Here is a 12,362-nt window from a genome sequence, read left to right as displayed (position 1 = left end):
TTCACTATTGTATTTGAGATCTGGAGATCTTTGAATCTTTTGATCACTGGGGGCTGGCCTCACGGCCATGCCTAGACCTTGTTCTTATGTATTTTCAATGGTGGAGTTTCTACACACCATAGATTAAGGTGTGGAGCTCTGTTGTACCTCGAGTATTAATGCAATTACTATTGTTCTTCTATTCAATTCAGCTTGTTCTTGTTCCAAGATATCACTTGTTCTTCAACTAGATGAATGTGATGATCCGTGACACTCATCATCATTCTCACCTATGAACGTGTGACTGTCAATCACCCCCGTTCTATCTTAGATTGGGTGGATATCTCTTGGGTTCTTTAACCGGAATCTTCGTGGTATAAGTTAGAACTGATGACTGCATTCAAGAGAATCCGGAAGGTCTAAACCTTGTTTGTGGTATTCTGAGTAGGATTCAATGATTGAATGACTGTGACGAGCTTCAAACTCGCGATTGTGGGGCGTTAGTGACAGACGCAAAAGAATCACTGGATTCTATTCCGACATGATCGAGAACCGACAGCTGGATAGCCGTGCCGTGACAGGGTGCGTTGAACATTTCCACTGAGAGGACGGGACTGTAGCCATTGACAACGGTGATGCCCAACATACAGCTTGCCATGGAAAGGAGTAAGAAGGATTGGATGAAGACAGTAGGAAAGCAGAGAGACGGAAGGGACAAAGCATCTTCATACGCTTATCTGAAATTCTCACCAATGAATTGCATAAGTATCTCTATCTTTATCTTTATGTTTTATTCATATATCATCTATAACCATTTGAGTCTGCCTGACTGAGATTTACAAGATGACCATAGCTTGCTTCATACCAACAATCTCCGTGGGATCGACCCTTACTCGCGTAAGGTTTATTACTTGGACGACCCAGTGCACTTGCTGGTTAGTTGTGCGAAGTTGTGTTTATGCCATGGTATTGAGCACCAAGTTTTTGGATTCATTACCGGGGATTATTTGAGTTGTGAAAAGTAGTGATCACAATTTCGTGCACCAAGTTTTTGGCGCCGTTGCCGGGGATTGTTTCGAGTATGGACAACTGACGGTTCATCTTGTTGCTTAGATTAGGTATTTTTCAGAGTTCTTAAGAATGAATTCTAGTGTTTCAAGGTGATGATCTTATCATCACCAAAGCTGATTGATTCTCATCAATTTAGCTCTTGAATGCAATGTCCTGCTAAAGCTTGGCTATCCATGTCTAATTCCTTTAGACTGAAGCTTTAGACTAACATTGCATGATTCCTAGAATTCTCATTAAGAATTTTGATACCTTTATTTTCTTTTTCCACTTAATTTTCGAAAAATAAAAAAAAACCAAAAAAATTACAAAATCATAAAAACCAAAAATATTTTATGTTTCTTGTTGAGTCTAGTGTCTCATTTTAAGTTTGGTGTCTTGCATGCATTGTTTATTTGATCTTGGTTCTGTTTTCAAGTCAATAATACAGGGAACTGAAGATTCAGTACATGCAGCAGAGGAGTTATACAGAAAAAGCTGGGCGTTCAAAACGCCCAGTGAAGAAGGAAAAACTGGCGTTTAAATGCCAGAATGGATACCATTCTGGGCGTTTAACGCCAGGATGGCACAAGAGGGAAGATTTTGTTTTCAATGCAAATTTTTTTCAAGTTTTTAAAGTTTTTCAAAATCAAATCTTTTTCAAATCATATCTTTTCAATCAAATCTTTTTCAAATCAATCTCTTTCCATTTTCAAAAATACTTGCTATCAATTAATGATTTGATTCAACATTTCAAGTAAGTTGCATTTTCTGTTGAGAAAGGTTTAATGTTTGAATCATATCTTTTCTTGTTAGCCAAGTCATTAATTTTTTTTAAAAAATCAAATCTTTTTAAAATTGTTTTTCAAATCATATCTTCTCAATCACCTCTTTTTAAAACCATAACTTTTAAATCACATCTTTTTCAAAAAAGTTTTCAATCATATCTTCTTCAAAATCTTTTTCAAAATGTTTTTTTTAAAATCTTTTACTTAATTTTCGAAAAATCTCTTCCCCTCTTCTCACATCCTTCTATTTATGGAGTACCACTCATCCTCAATGCACAATTCGAACTCTATCTCACTAAGTTCGAATTCTTCTACCTCTTCCTTCTATTTTTCTGTTCCTCTGACACCTCAAGGAATCTCTATACTGTGACATAGAGGATTCCACATTTTCTTGTTCTCTTCTCTTTCATATGAGCAGGAGCAAAGACAAAAGCATTCTTGTTGAGGCTGACCCTGAACCTGAAAGGACCTTGAAGCGAAAGCTAAGAGAAGCTAAGGCACAACTCTCTGTAGAGGACCTAACAGAAATCTTCAAAGAAGAAGAACCCATGGCAGCCAAAAACAACAACAATGCCAACAATGCAAGGAAGGTGCTGGGTGATTTTACTGCACCTACTCCCGACTTCTATGGGAGAAGCATCTCTATCCCTGCCATTGGAGCAAACAACTTTGAGCTTAAGCCTCAATTAGTTTCTCTAATGCAACAGAATTTCAAGTTCCATGGACTTCCATTGGAAGATCCTCATCAGTTTTTAGCTGAATTCTTGCAAATCTATGACACTGTCAAGACTAATGGGGATTGACCCTGAGGTCAACAGACTTATGCTATTCCCTTTTGCTGTAAGAGAAAGAACTTGAATATGGTTGGACTTACAACCTAAAGACAGCCTGAACTCTTGGGAAAAGCTAGTCAATGCCTTCTTGGCAAAGTTCTTTCCACCTCAAAAATTGAGTAAGCTTAGAGTGGAAGTCCAAACCTTCAGACAGAAGGAAGGTGAATCCCTCTATGAAGCTTGGGAAAGATACAAACAATTAATCAGAAAGTGTCCCTCTAACATGCTTTCTGAATGGAGCATCATAGGTATTTTCTATGATGGTCTCTCTGAACTGTCCAAGATGTCTTTGGATAGCTCTGCTGGAGGATCTCTTCATCTGAAGAAGACGCCTACAGAAGCTCAAGAGCTCATTGAAATGGTTGCAAATAACCAATTTATGTATACTTCTAAAAGGAATTCTGTGAACAATGGGACAAATCAGAAGAAAGGAGTTCTTGAGATTGATACTCTGAATGCCATATTGGCTCAGAACAAAATATTAACTCAGCAAGTCAATTTAATTTCTCAAAGTCTGGCTGGAATGCAAAATGCACCAGGCAGTACTAAGGAGGCTTCATCTGAAGAAGAAGCTTATGATCCTGAGAACCCTTCAATGGAAGAGGTGAATTACATGGGAGAACCCTATGGAAACACCTATAATTCTTCATGGAGAAATCATCCAAATCTTTCATGGAAGGATCAACAGAGACCTCAACAAGGTTTCAACAACAATAATGGTGGAAGAAACAGGTTTAGCAATGGCAAGCCTTTTCCATCATCTTCTCAGCAACAGACAGAGAATTCTAAGCAGAACCACTCTGACTTAGCAACCATGGTCTCTGATCTAATCAAAACCACTCAAAGTTTCATGACTGAAACAAGGTCCTCCATTAGGAATTTGGAGGCACAAGTGGGACAGCTGAGTAAGAGAGTTACTGAACTTCCTCCTAGCACTCTTCCAAGCAATACAGAAGAGAATCCAAAAGGAGAATGCAAGGCCATTAACATGACCTACATGGCCGAACATGGAGAGGAGGAAGAGGCAGTGAACGCCACTGAGAAAGACCTCAATGGACGTCCACTGGCCTCCAATGAGTTCCCTAATGAGGAACCATGGAAATCTGAGGCTCACACTGAGACCATAGAGATTCCATTGGATTTACTTCTGCCATTCATGAGCTCTGATGAGTATTCTTCCTCTGAAGAAGATGAATATGTCACTGAAGAGCAAGTTTCTAAATACCTTGGAGCAATCATGAAGCTAAATGACAAGTTATTCGGTAATGAGACTTGGGAGAACAAACCTCCTTTGCTCACCAAAGAACTGGATGACTTGTCTAGGCAGAGATTACCTCAAAAGAGACAAGATCCTGGGAAGTTTTCAATACCTTGTACCATAGGCACCATGACCTTCAAGAAGGCTCTGTGTGACTTAGGGTCAAGTGTAAACCTCATGCCTCTCTCTGTAATGGAGAAGCTAGGGATCTTTGAGGTACAAGCTGCAAGAATCTCACTAGAGATGGCAGACAATTCATGAAAACAAGCTTATGGACTTGTAGAGGATGTTTTGGTGAAGATTGAAGACCATTACATCCCTGCTGATTTCATAGTCCTAGAGACTGGGAAGTGCATGGATGAATCCATCATCCTTGGCAGACCCTTCCTAGCCACAACAAAGGCTGTGATTGATGTTAACAGAGGAGAATTGATCATTCAAGTGAATGAAGAATTCTTTGTGTTCAAGGCTCAAGGATATCCCTCTATCACCATGGAGAGGAAGCATGAAGAGCTTCTCTCAAAACAGAGTCAAACAGAGCCCCCACAGTCAAACTCTAAGTTTGGTGTTGGGAGGCCACAACCAAACTCTAAGCTTGGTGTTGAACCCCCACATTCAAACTCTAAGTTTGGTGTTGGGAGGTTCCAACATTGCTCTGAGTATTTGTGAGGCTCCATGAGAGCCCTCTGTCAAGCTACTGACATTAAAGAAGCGCTTGTTGGGAGGCAACCCAATGTTATATTTAATCTATTTTCCTTTGTTATTTTATGTTTTCTGTAGGTTGATGATCATGAGAAGTCACAAAATAAATTGAAAAAGCAGAAACAGAATAAAAAAACAGAAAGAAAAACAGCACACCCTGGAGGAGAACTTGCTGATGTTTAAACGCCAGTGAAGTTAGCAAATGGGCGTTTAACGCCCAGTCTGGCACCATTTTGGGCGTTTAACGCCAGAAAGGGGCACCAGACTGGCGTTAAACGCCAGAAAAGGGCAAGCACCTGGCGTTAAACGCCAGAAATGGGCACCAGCCCGGCGTTTAACGCCAGAATTGGCAAAGGGTGCATTTTTGCATGCCACTTGGTGCAGGGATGATTTTTTCTTGACACCTCAGGATCTGTGGACCCCACAGGATCCCCACCTACCCCACCACCCTCTCTCTTCTTCACCCATTCACCAATCACCTCAACCACTCTTCCCCAAAAACCCTTCACCTATCAAATCCCATCTTTCTCTTCACCACTCACATCCATCCTTCATAAAACCCCACCTACCTCACCATTCAAATTCAAACCACTTTCCCACCCAAACCCACCCTCCCATAGCCGAACCCTACCCCTCTCTTCACCCCTATATAAACCCATCTTCACTCCTTCATTTTCACACACCCTAAACACTACTTCTCCCCCCTTTGGCCGAACCACAAAGCCACCTCCATCTCCTCCATTTCTTCTTCTTCTACTCTCTTTTTTCTTCTTTTGCTCGAGGACGAGCAAACCTTTTAAATTTGGTATGGTAAAAGCATTGCTTTTTGTTTTTCCATAACCATTTATGGCATCCAAGGCCGGAGAAACCTCTAGAAAGAGGAAAGGGAAGGCAAAAGCTTCCACCTCTGAGTCATGGGAGATGGAGAGATTCATCTCAAGGGTACATCAAGACCACTTCTATGAAGTTGTGGCCTTGAAGAAGGTGATCCCCGATGTCCCTTTCAAACTCAAAAAGAGTGAATATCCGGAGATCCGACATGAGCTTAGAAGAAGAGGTTGGGAAGTTCTTACCAACCCCATTCAACAAGTCGGAATCTTAATGGTTCAAGAGTTCTATGCCAATGCATGGATCACCAAGAACCATGATCAAAGTGTAAACCCGGACCCAAAGAATTGGCTTACAATGGTTCGGGGGAAATACTTAGACTTTAGTCCAGAAAATGTAAGGTTGGCATTCAACTTGCCCATGATGCAAGGAGATGAACATCCTTACACTAGAAGGGTCAACTTTGATCAAAGGTTGGACCAAGTCCTCACTGACATTTGTGAAGAGGACGCCCAATGGAAGAGAGATTCAAGAGGGAAGCCGGTTCAACTGAGGAGGCACGACCTCAAGCCCATGGCTAGGGGATGGTTGGAGTTTATCCAACGCTCAATCATTCCCACTAGCAACCGGTCTGAAGTTACTCTAGACCCGGCCATCATGATCCATCGCATCATGATTGGAGAAGAAGTAGAAGTTCATGAGGTTATAGCCCAAGAACTTTAAAAGGTGGCGGACAAGTCCTCTACCTTGGCAAGGTTAGCCTTTCCTCATCTCATTTGTCACCTCTGTTATTCAGTTGGAGTTGACATAGAGGGAGACATCCCCATTGATGAGGACAAGCCCATCACTAAGAAAAGGATGGAGCAAACAAGAGATCCCACTCATCATGAAATCCCTGAGACACCTCAAGGGATGCACTTTTCTCCACAAAACTATTGGGAGCAAATCAACACCTCCCTAGGAGAATTGAGTTCCAACATGGGACAACTAAGGGTGGAGCACCAAGAACATTCCATCCTCCTCCATGAAATTAGAGAAGATCAAAGAATCATGAGAGAGGAGCAACAAAGGCAAGGAAGAGACATTGAGGAGCTCAAGCACTCCATAAGATCTTCAAGAGGAAGAACAAGCCGCCATCACTAAGGTGGACCCGTTCTTTAATCTCCTTGTTCTTTATTTTCCTGTTTTTCGAATAATCATGCTTATGTTTATCCATGTTTGTGTCTTATGATCATTAGTGTCTTAGTGTCTTTGCCTTAAAGTTATGAATATCTTATGAATCCATCACCTTTCTTGAATGAAAAAGTTCTTAATTGAAAAAGAGAAGAATTGCATGAATTTTAAATTTTATAACAGATTAATTATTTTGATGTGGTGGCAATACTTTTGTTTTCTGAATGCACGCTTGAACAGTGCATATGTCTTTTGAATTTGTTGTCCATGAATGTTAAAATTGTTGGCTCTTGAAAGAATGATGAAAAAGGAGACATGTTACTGAGGATCTGAAAAATCATAAAAATGATTCTTGAAGCAAGAAAAAGCAGTGAATACAAAAAAAAGCGAAAAACGAAAAAAAAGGAGAAAGAGAGAAAGAAAGAAAAAGAAAGAAATAAAGTTGTAATCCAAGGCAAAAAGAGTGTGCTTAAGAACCCTGGACACCTCTAATTGGGGACTTTAGCAAAGCTGAGTCACAACCTGAAAAGGTTCACCCAATTATGTGTTTGTGGCATGTATGTATCCGGTGGTAATACTGGAAGACAGAGTGCTTTGGGCCACGGTCAAGACTCATAAAGTAGCTGTGTTCAAGAATCATCATACTTAACTAGGAGAATCAATAACACTATCTGGATTCTAAGTTCCTATAGAAGCCAATCATTCTGAATTTCAAAGGATAGAGTGAGATGCCAAAACTATTCAGAGGCAAAAAGCTAAAAGCCCCGCTCATCTAATTAATACTGATCTTCATAGATGTTTTTGGAATTCATTGCATATTCTCTTCTTTTTATCTTATTTGATTTTCAGTTGCTTGGGGACAAGCAACAATTTATGTTTGGTGTTGTGATGAGCGGATAATTTATACGCTTTTTGGCATTGTTTTTAGTATGTTTCTAGTAGGATTTAGTTAGTTTTTAGTATATTTTTATTAGTTTTTAGTTAAAATTCACTTTTCTGGACTTTACTATGAGTTTGTGTGTTTTTCTGTGATTTCAGGTATTTTCTGGTTGAAATTGAGGGACCTGAGCTACAGAAACCCAATTGGCTCGCTCTCAACGGCGTTGGAAAGTAGACATCCTGAGCTTTCCAGCAATGTATAATAGTCCATACTTTGCCCAAGATTTGATGGCCCAAACCGGCGTTCCAAATAAGCTCAAGAATTCTAGCGTAAAACGCCGGAACTGGCACAAGAATGGGAGTTAAACGCCCAAACTGGCACAAAAGCTGGCGTTTAACTCCATGAAGAGTCTCTACACGAAAATGCTTCAATGCTCAGCCCAAGCACACACCAAGTGGGCCCGGAAGTGGATTTTTATGTCATTTACTCACCTTTGTAATTCTTAAACTACTAGTTCCCTATAAGTAGGACCTTTCACTATTGTATTTGAGATCTGGAGATCTTTGAATCTTTTGATCACTGGGGGCTGGTCTCACGGCCATGCCTAGACCTTGTTCTTATGTATTTTCAATGGTGGAGTTTCTACACACCATAGATTAAGGTGTGGAGCTCTGTTGTACCTCGAGTATTAATGCAATTACTATTGTTCTTCTATTCAATTCAGCTTGTTCTTGTTCCAAGATATCACTTGTTCTTCAACTAGATGAATGTGATGATCCGTGACACTCATCATCATTCTCACCTATGAACGTGTGACTGTCAATCACCCCCGTTCTATCTTAGATTGGGTGGATATCTCTTGGGTTCTTTAACCGGAATCTTCGTGGTATAAGTTAGAATTGATGACTGCATTCAAGAGAATCCGGAAGGTCTAAACCTTGTTTGTGGTATTCTGAGTAGGATTCAATGATTGAATAACTGTGACGAGCTTCAAACTTGCGATTGTGGGGCGTTAGTGACAGACGCAAAAGAATCACTGGATTCTATTCCGACATGATCGAGAACCGACAGCTGGATAGCCGTGCCGTGACAGGGTGCGTTGAACATTTCCACTGAGAGGACGGGACTGTAGCCATTGACAACGGTGATGCCCAACATACAGCTTGCCATGGAAAGGAGTAAGAAGGATTGGATGAAGACAGTAGGAAAGCAGAGAGACGGAAAGGACAAAGCATCTTCATACGCTTATCTGAAATTCTCACCAATGAATTGCATAAGTATCTCTATCTTTATCTTTATGTTTTATTCATATATCATCTATAACCATTTGAGTCTGCCTGACTGAGATTTACAAGATGACCATAGCTTGCTTCATACCAACAATCTCCGTGGGATCGACCCTTACTCGCGTAAGGTTTATTACTTGGACGACCCAGTGCACTTGCTGGTTAGTTGTGCGAAGTTGTGTTTATACCATGGTATTGAGCACCAAGTTTTTGGATTCATTACCGGGGATTATTTGAGTTGTGAAAAGTAGTGATCACAATTTCGTGCACCAATGGGTCAACAAAGGGAGTGGCAGAAACAACAAATGGAGCTACAACAGGAGCATTACTCCCAGCTCACCCAAGCCATCAAACAAGTGACCGAAAGGTAAGAGCTCCAAGACAAATGCCTTCAAGAACTCAACCAACATCAGATAACTCAGATGAAAGTATTCAACGAGTTCAGCGTGCTCAACGAAGGATGGCAACTGCATCGGGAAGAGTTTAGCATAAACACTCAGGCCAAGTTAACTTATGTGACTGGGCATATGCATAACTTGCACCCTGCCATCCCAAGATATGATGCAGTCTGTAAAGACTTAACAGAACAAGAAGAGGGAAATGTGAAACAACAAAAGGAAGCATTAAAGAAGAAGATGGAGGATGCTGGTTTCTGGAAGAAGCTGATCGGGAAGCGCAAAGGAAATGGGGACTCAAGCAATCAAGGAGGATCCCAAGACAAAGGGACATGGGCATTCCGAGAAGTGAAAGGTGGTGGAGTTCTTTCTTAGTTCTATCCTTTTTCAAGTTTTAAATAAGGAAAATCATGTATGAAATAGAACATGCTTCCATAGTAGCTTAGGAATTTTCAATTCTATTTTTAAGATTTCGTTGTTTAGGTCTAAGTATGTTGGTCTAGACCCTAGCTTTCATTTTCATCTTGCTTATATGTATGCTTGCCCTTCTAAGTCAATTAAAAAGAAAATGTTATGAAAAACAAGAGTGGAGTTATCTTGTGAAGCAAATTCTTAAGTTTGTGGTATGGTCATTGATCAGCTAAGTTGGTTCACCTACAAGGTATATAGGCAACTATATGCTCTAAACCACATGCTTGAAGCATATTCTATGAGACTAACCAAACAATAAGATCCCAATAAGAGAAGAGAAAGAACAATAAGAGTTTGGAAAAGAAAGAAAAACAATAAGACATAATGCTAGGCACCAAGGGTTTGAATATTGAGGCATGTGTCTGTGGTGTTCATGTGCAATGGATATGTTTGGATGAATAAGCTCTTAGGGGTGCCTTATCACTTGATAACTTGGGTTAACTAATCCGGGATTATCAGCTGAAAGTCCACTATCAAAAGTAACCTTTGCTACAGAGCACTTAGTAACCCAAAGAGGTTCTAGACACCAAGGTCTCAAGAAAGAAAAATAACAAACCATGTGCCTGTGGTGTGTATGTATGGGAGAAAGAGACTTGAGGGTAAGTCCTTAGGGGTGTCTAAACACCTAGCACCTTGAACCAACTGGTTTGGGGGTGTTGGCTAAAAGCTTATCATAAAGAGTCACCCTCTTACAGAGCACTTAGCCTAAGAAGAATGCAATAAAACTTGGAAAAGAAGGAAGGATCAACAATTAGGAAGTCTTAAAGGATGCAATCAGGTGAGTGTTCAAGGACATGATAAAGACCTGAAAACCAGTAAAGGAATGAACCTAAGTTGCTATGCATGAAACCCCATAAACCAGGAATTCGACTTCTATAATGATTACTTGTCTATCTTGTTCTTTCATTCTTTTCTTTCCCTTGTTTCAGTACTTGCTTAGGGACAAGCAAGCTTTAAGTTTGGTGTTGTGATGCCAGGGCATCTTGGCCAGTTTCACTAACCTTTTCTTTACTATTTTAAGGTAGTTTCATGCATTTTCTTAGTAAATAGGCAAGTTTTGGATGAAAATACACTTACACCTTGATTCAAGCAATTATTGTAAACTTTACATGATTCCATGAGGATTAGGCAGGAATTATATGATAAAATTGATGATGCATAATTTCATGATTTGGAACAGAGCTTTGATGCACCTTAATTACTTGATTTCAGGACAAAGGAAGCAAGAAGGAACTACGTTAGCAGCCACGTTAATCTAATTAACGTGACCACTAACGTGGAATGGGACAAGCCTATAGCGTTAGTGGAAAAGGTGATCGCTAATAATGCCTTCGAAGCCATCATAGCCCACGTTAGTTGCCACGTTAACTACATTAACGTGGTAGCTAACATAGAGGAGGAAGAGGAGCTCCAACGTTAGTGGTAAAAGTGGTTGCCACTAACGTTCCACAAAGGCACAACGAAGCCACGTTAAGAGTCACGTTAATCCAATTAATGTGAACTCTAACGTGGGATGAAGAACCAATCACCAACGTTAGTGACACTCACCTTTGTCACTAACGTTGGACCAACCCAAGAGTGCCCACGTTAGTGGTCACATTAAGACCACTAACGTGAGAGATAACGTGGAGCTAAGCATGATAAGCCAACGTTAGTGACACTCACCTTTGTCACTAACGTTGGAGATGGCAATCACTACCACGTTAGTGGCCATGTTAATCTAATTAACGTGAACTCTAACGTGGGAGGTAGGGGCGTTTGGAGCGTTAGTGATAAAGGTAAGTGTCACTAACGCTCTCAAAGCTTAGGCATGCCCACGTTAAGAGTCACGTTAGTTATACTAACGTGAACTCTAACATAGGAAAAGGGGGCACAAGGCAACGTTATTGGAAAAGGTGATTCCCAATAACGTTTGCAAAGGACCAAGAGGCAACGTTAGTGGTCACGTTAGTGCCATAAACGTTGAAGTTAACGTTGATCATTTTGGGTTGGAATGTTAGTGGAAAAGGTGATTGTCACTAACGTTCTCGAACCCACATCCTCACTTAACGTTAACGCCACTAACGTCCTAACTAACACCCATGCCTAACTCACACTTTTTCTGCAAACAAAGCTGAGCCCACTGAAGATTGTAACTGCTTCAACTCAAGATCAAAGGCCCAGATCCAAGACTTGAAGAACTCACTAGAAGATCAAGAAGAGTAGTAAATATAGGGGTAGTTTTGAACTATAACGGAGCTTGGCACTTTTGAAGAAGGAGACTCTGTATATTTACTTTCTACATGTATTCTGTTCTACCCTTTTTCATTTCCATTTCCAGAGCTATGAACAACTAAACCCCTTTCATTGGGTTAGGGAGCTCTGTTGTAATTTGATGGATCAATTATAGTTTTCATTATTTTTCCTCTTTCTTTTCTCTTGATTTACTAGAAAGCTTTCGATCTTAATCTAATTGGTTAGTTGTCTTGGAAAAGAAACTTTCCATAATTGGATCTCCTCTGAGCCTTGGAAAAGGGATGAGGAGATCATGCTAGAAATGCTTTCTTATGTTGGACCAAATTGGGGGTTGGGCGGATATAGTGACATGTAATCCTCCCAACACTTTGATTTGGAAATACATGTGGTATAATTAGTGACCATACTTCATCTCTTCCCATGAGCAGTTAAATCAAGGAATTGGGCAATTGTTCAAGCTTAGAGAGATTGGATTACCAAGGAATTG

The 12,362-nt window shown here is 40.4% G+C and overlaps 1 non-coding gene across 1 annotated transcript; it reads right to left on the bottom strand.

Annotated features, from left to right (window-relative positions):
• Window positions 1-2,768: 2,768 nt before the first annotated feature.
• On the bottom strand, window positions 2,769-2,876 carry LOC130971749 (small nucleolar RNA R71). Its single transcript, XR_009082960.1, has one exon. It is a non-coding gene; the product is annotated as a small nucleolar RNA R71 (small nucleolar RNA).
• Window positions 2,877-12,362: the final 9,486 nt, after the last annotated feature.

The sequence above is a fragment of the Arachis stenosperma genome, chromosome 3, assembly GCF_014773155.1.
Source record: "Arachis stenosperma cultivar V10309 chromosome 3, arast.V10309.gnm1.PFL2, whole genome shotgun sequence".
Taxonomy (NCBI): Eukaryota; Viridiplantae; Streptophyta; class Magnoliopsida; order Fabales; family Fabaceae; genus Arachis; species Arachis stenosperma.
Note: the sequence above shows the minus strand (reverse complement) of the source record. Positions and strands in the feature narration are given on the sequence as shown.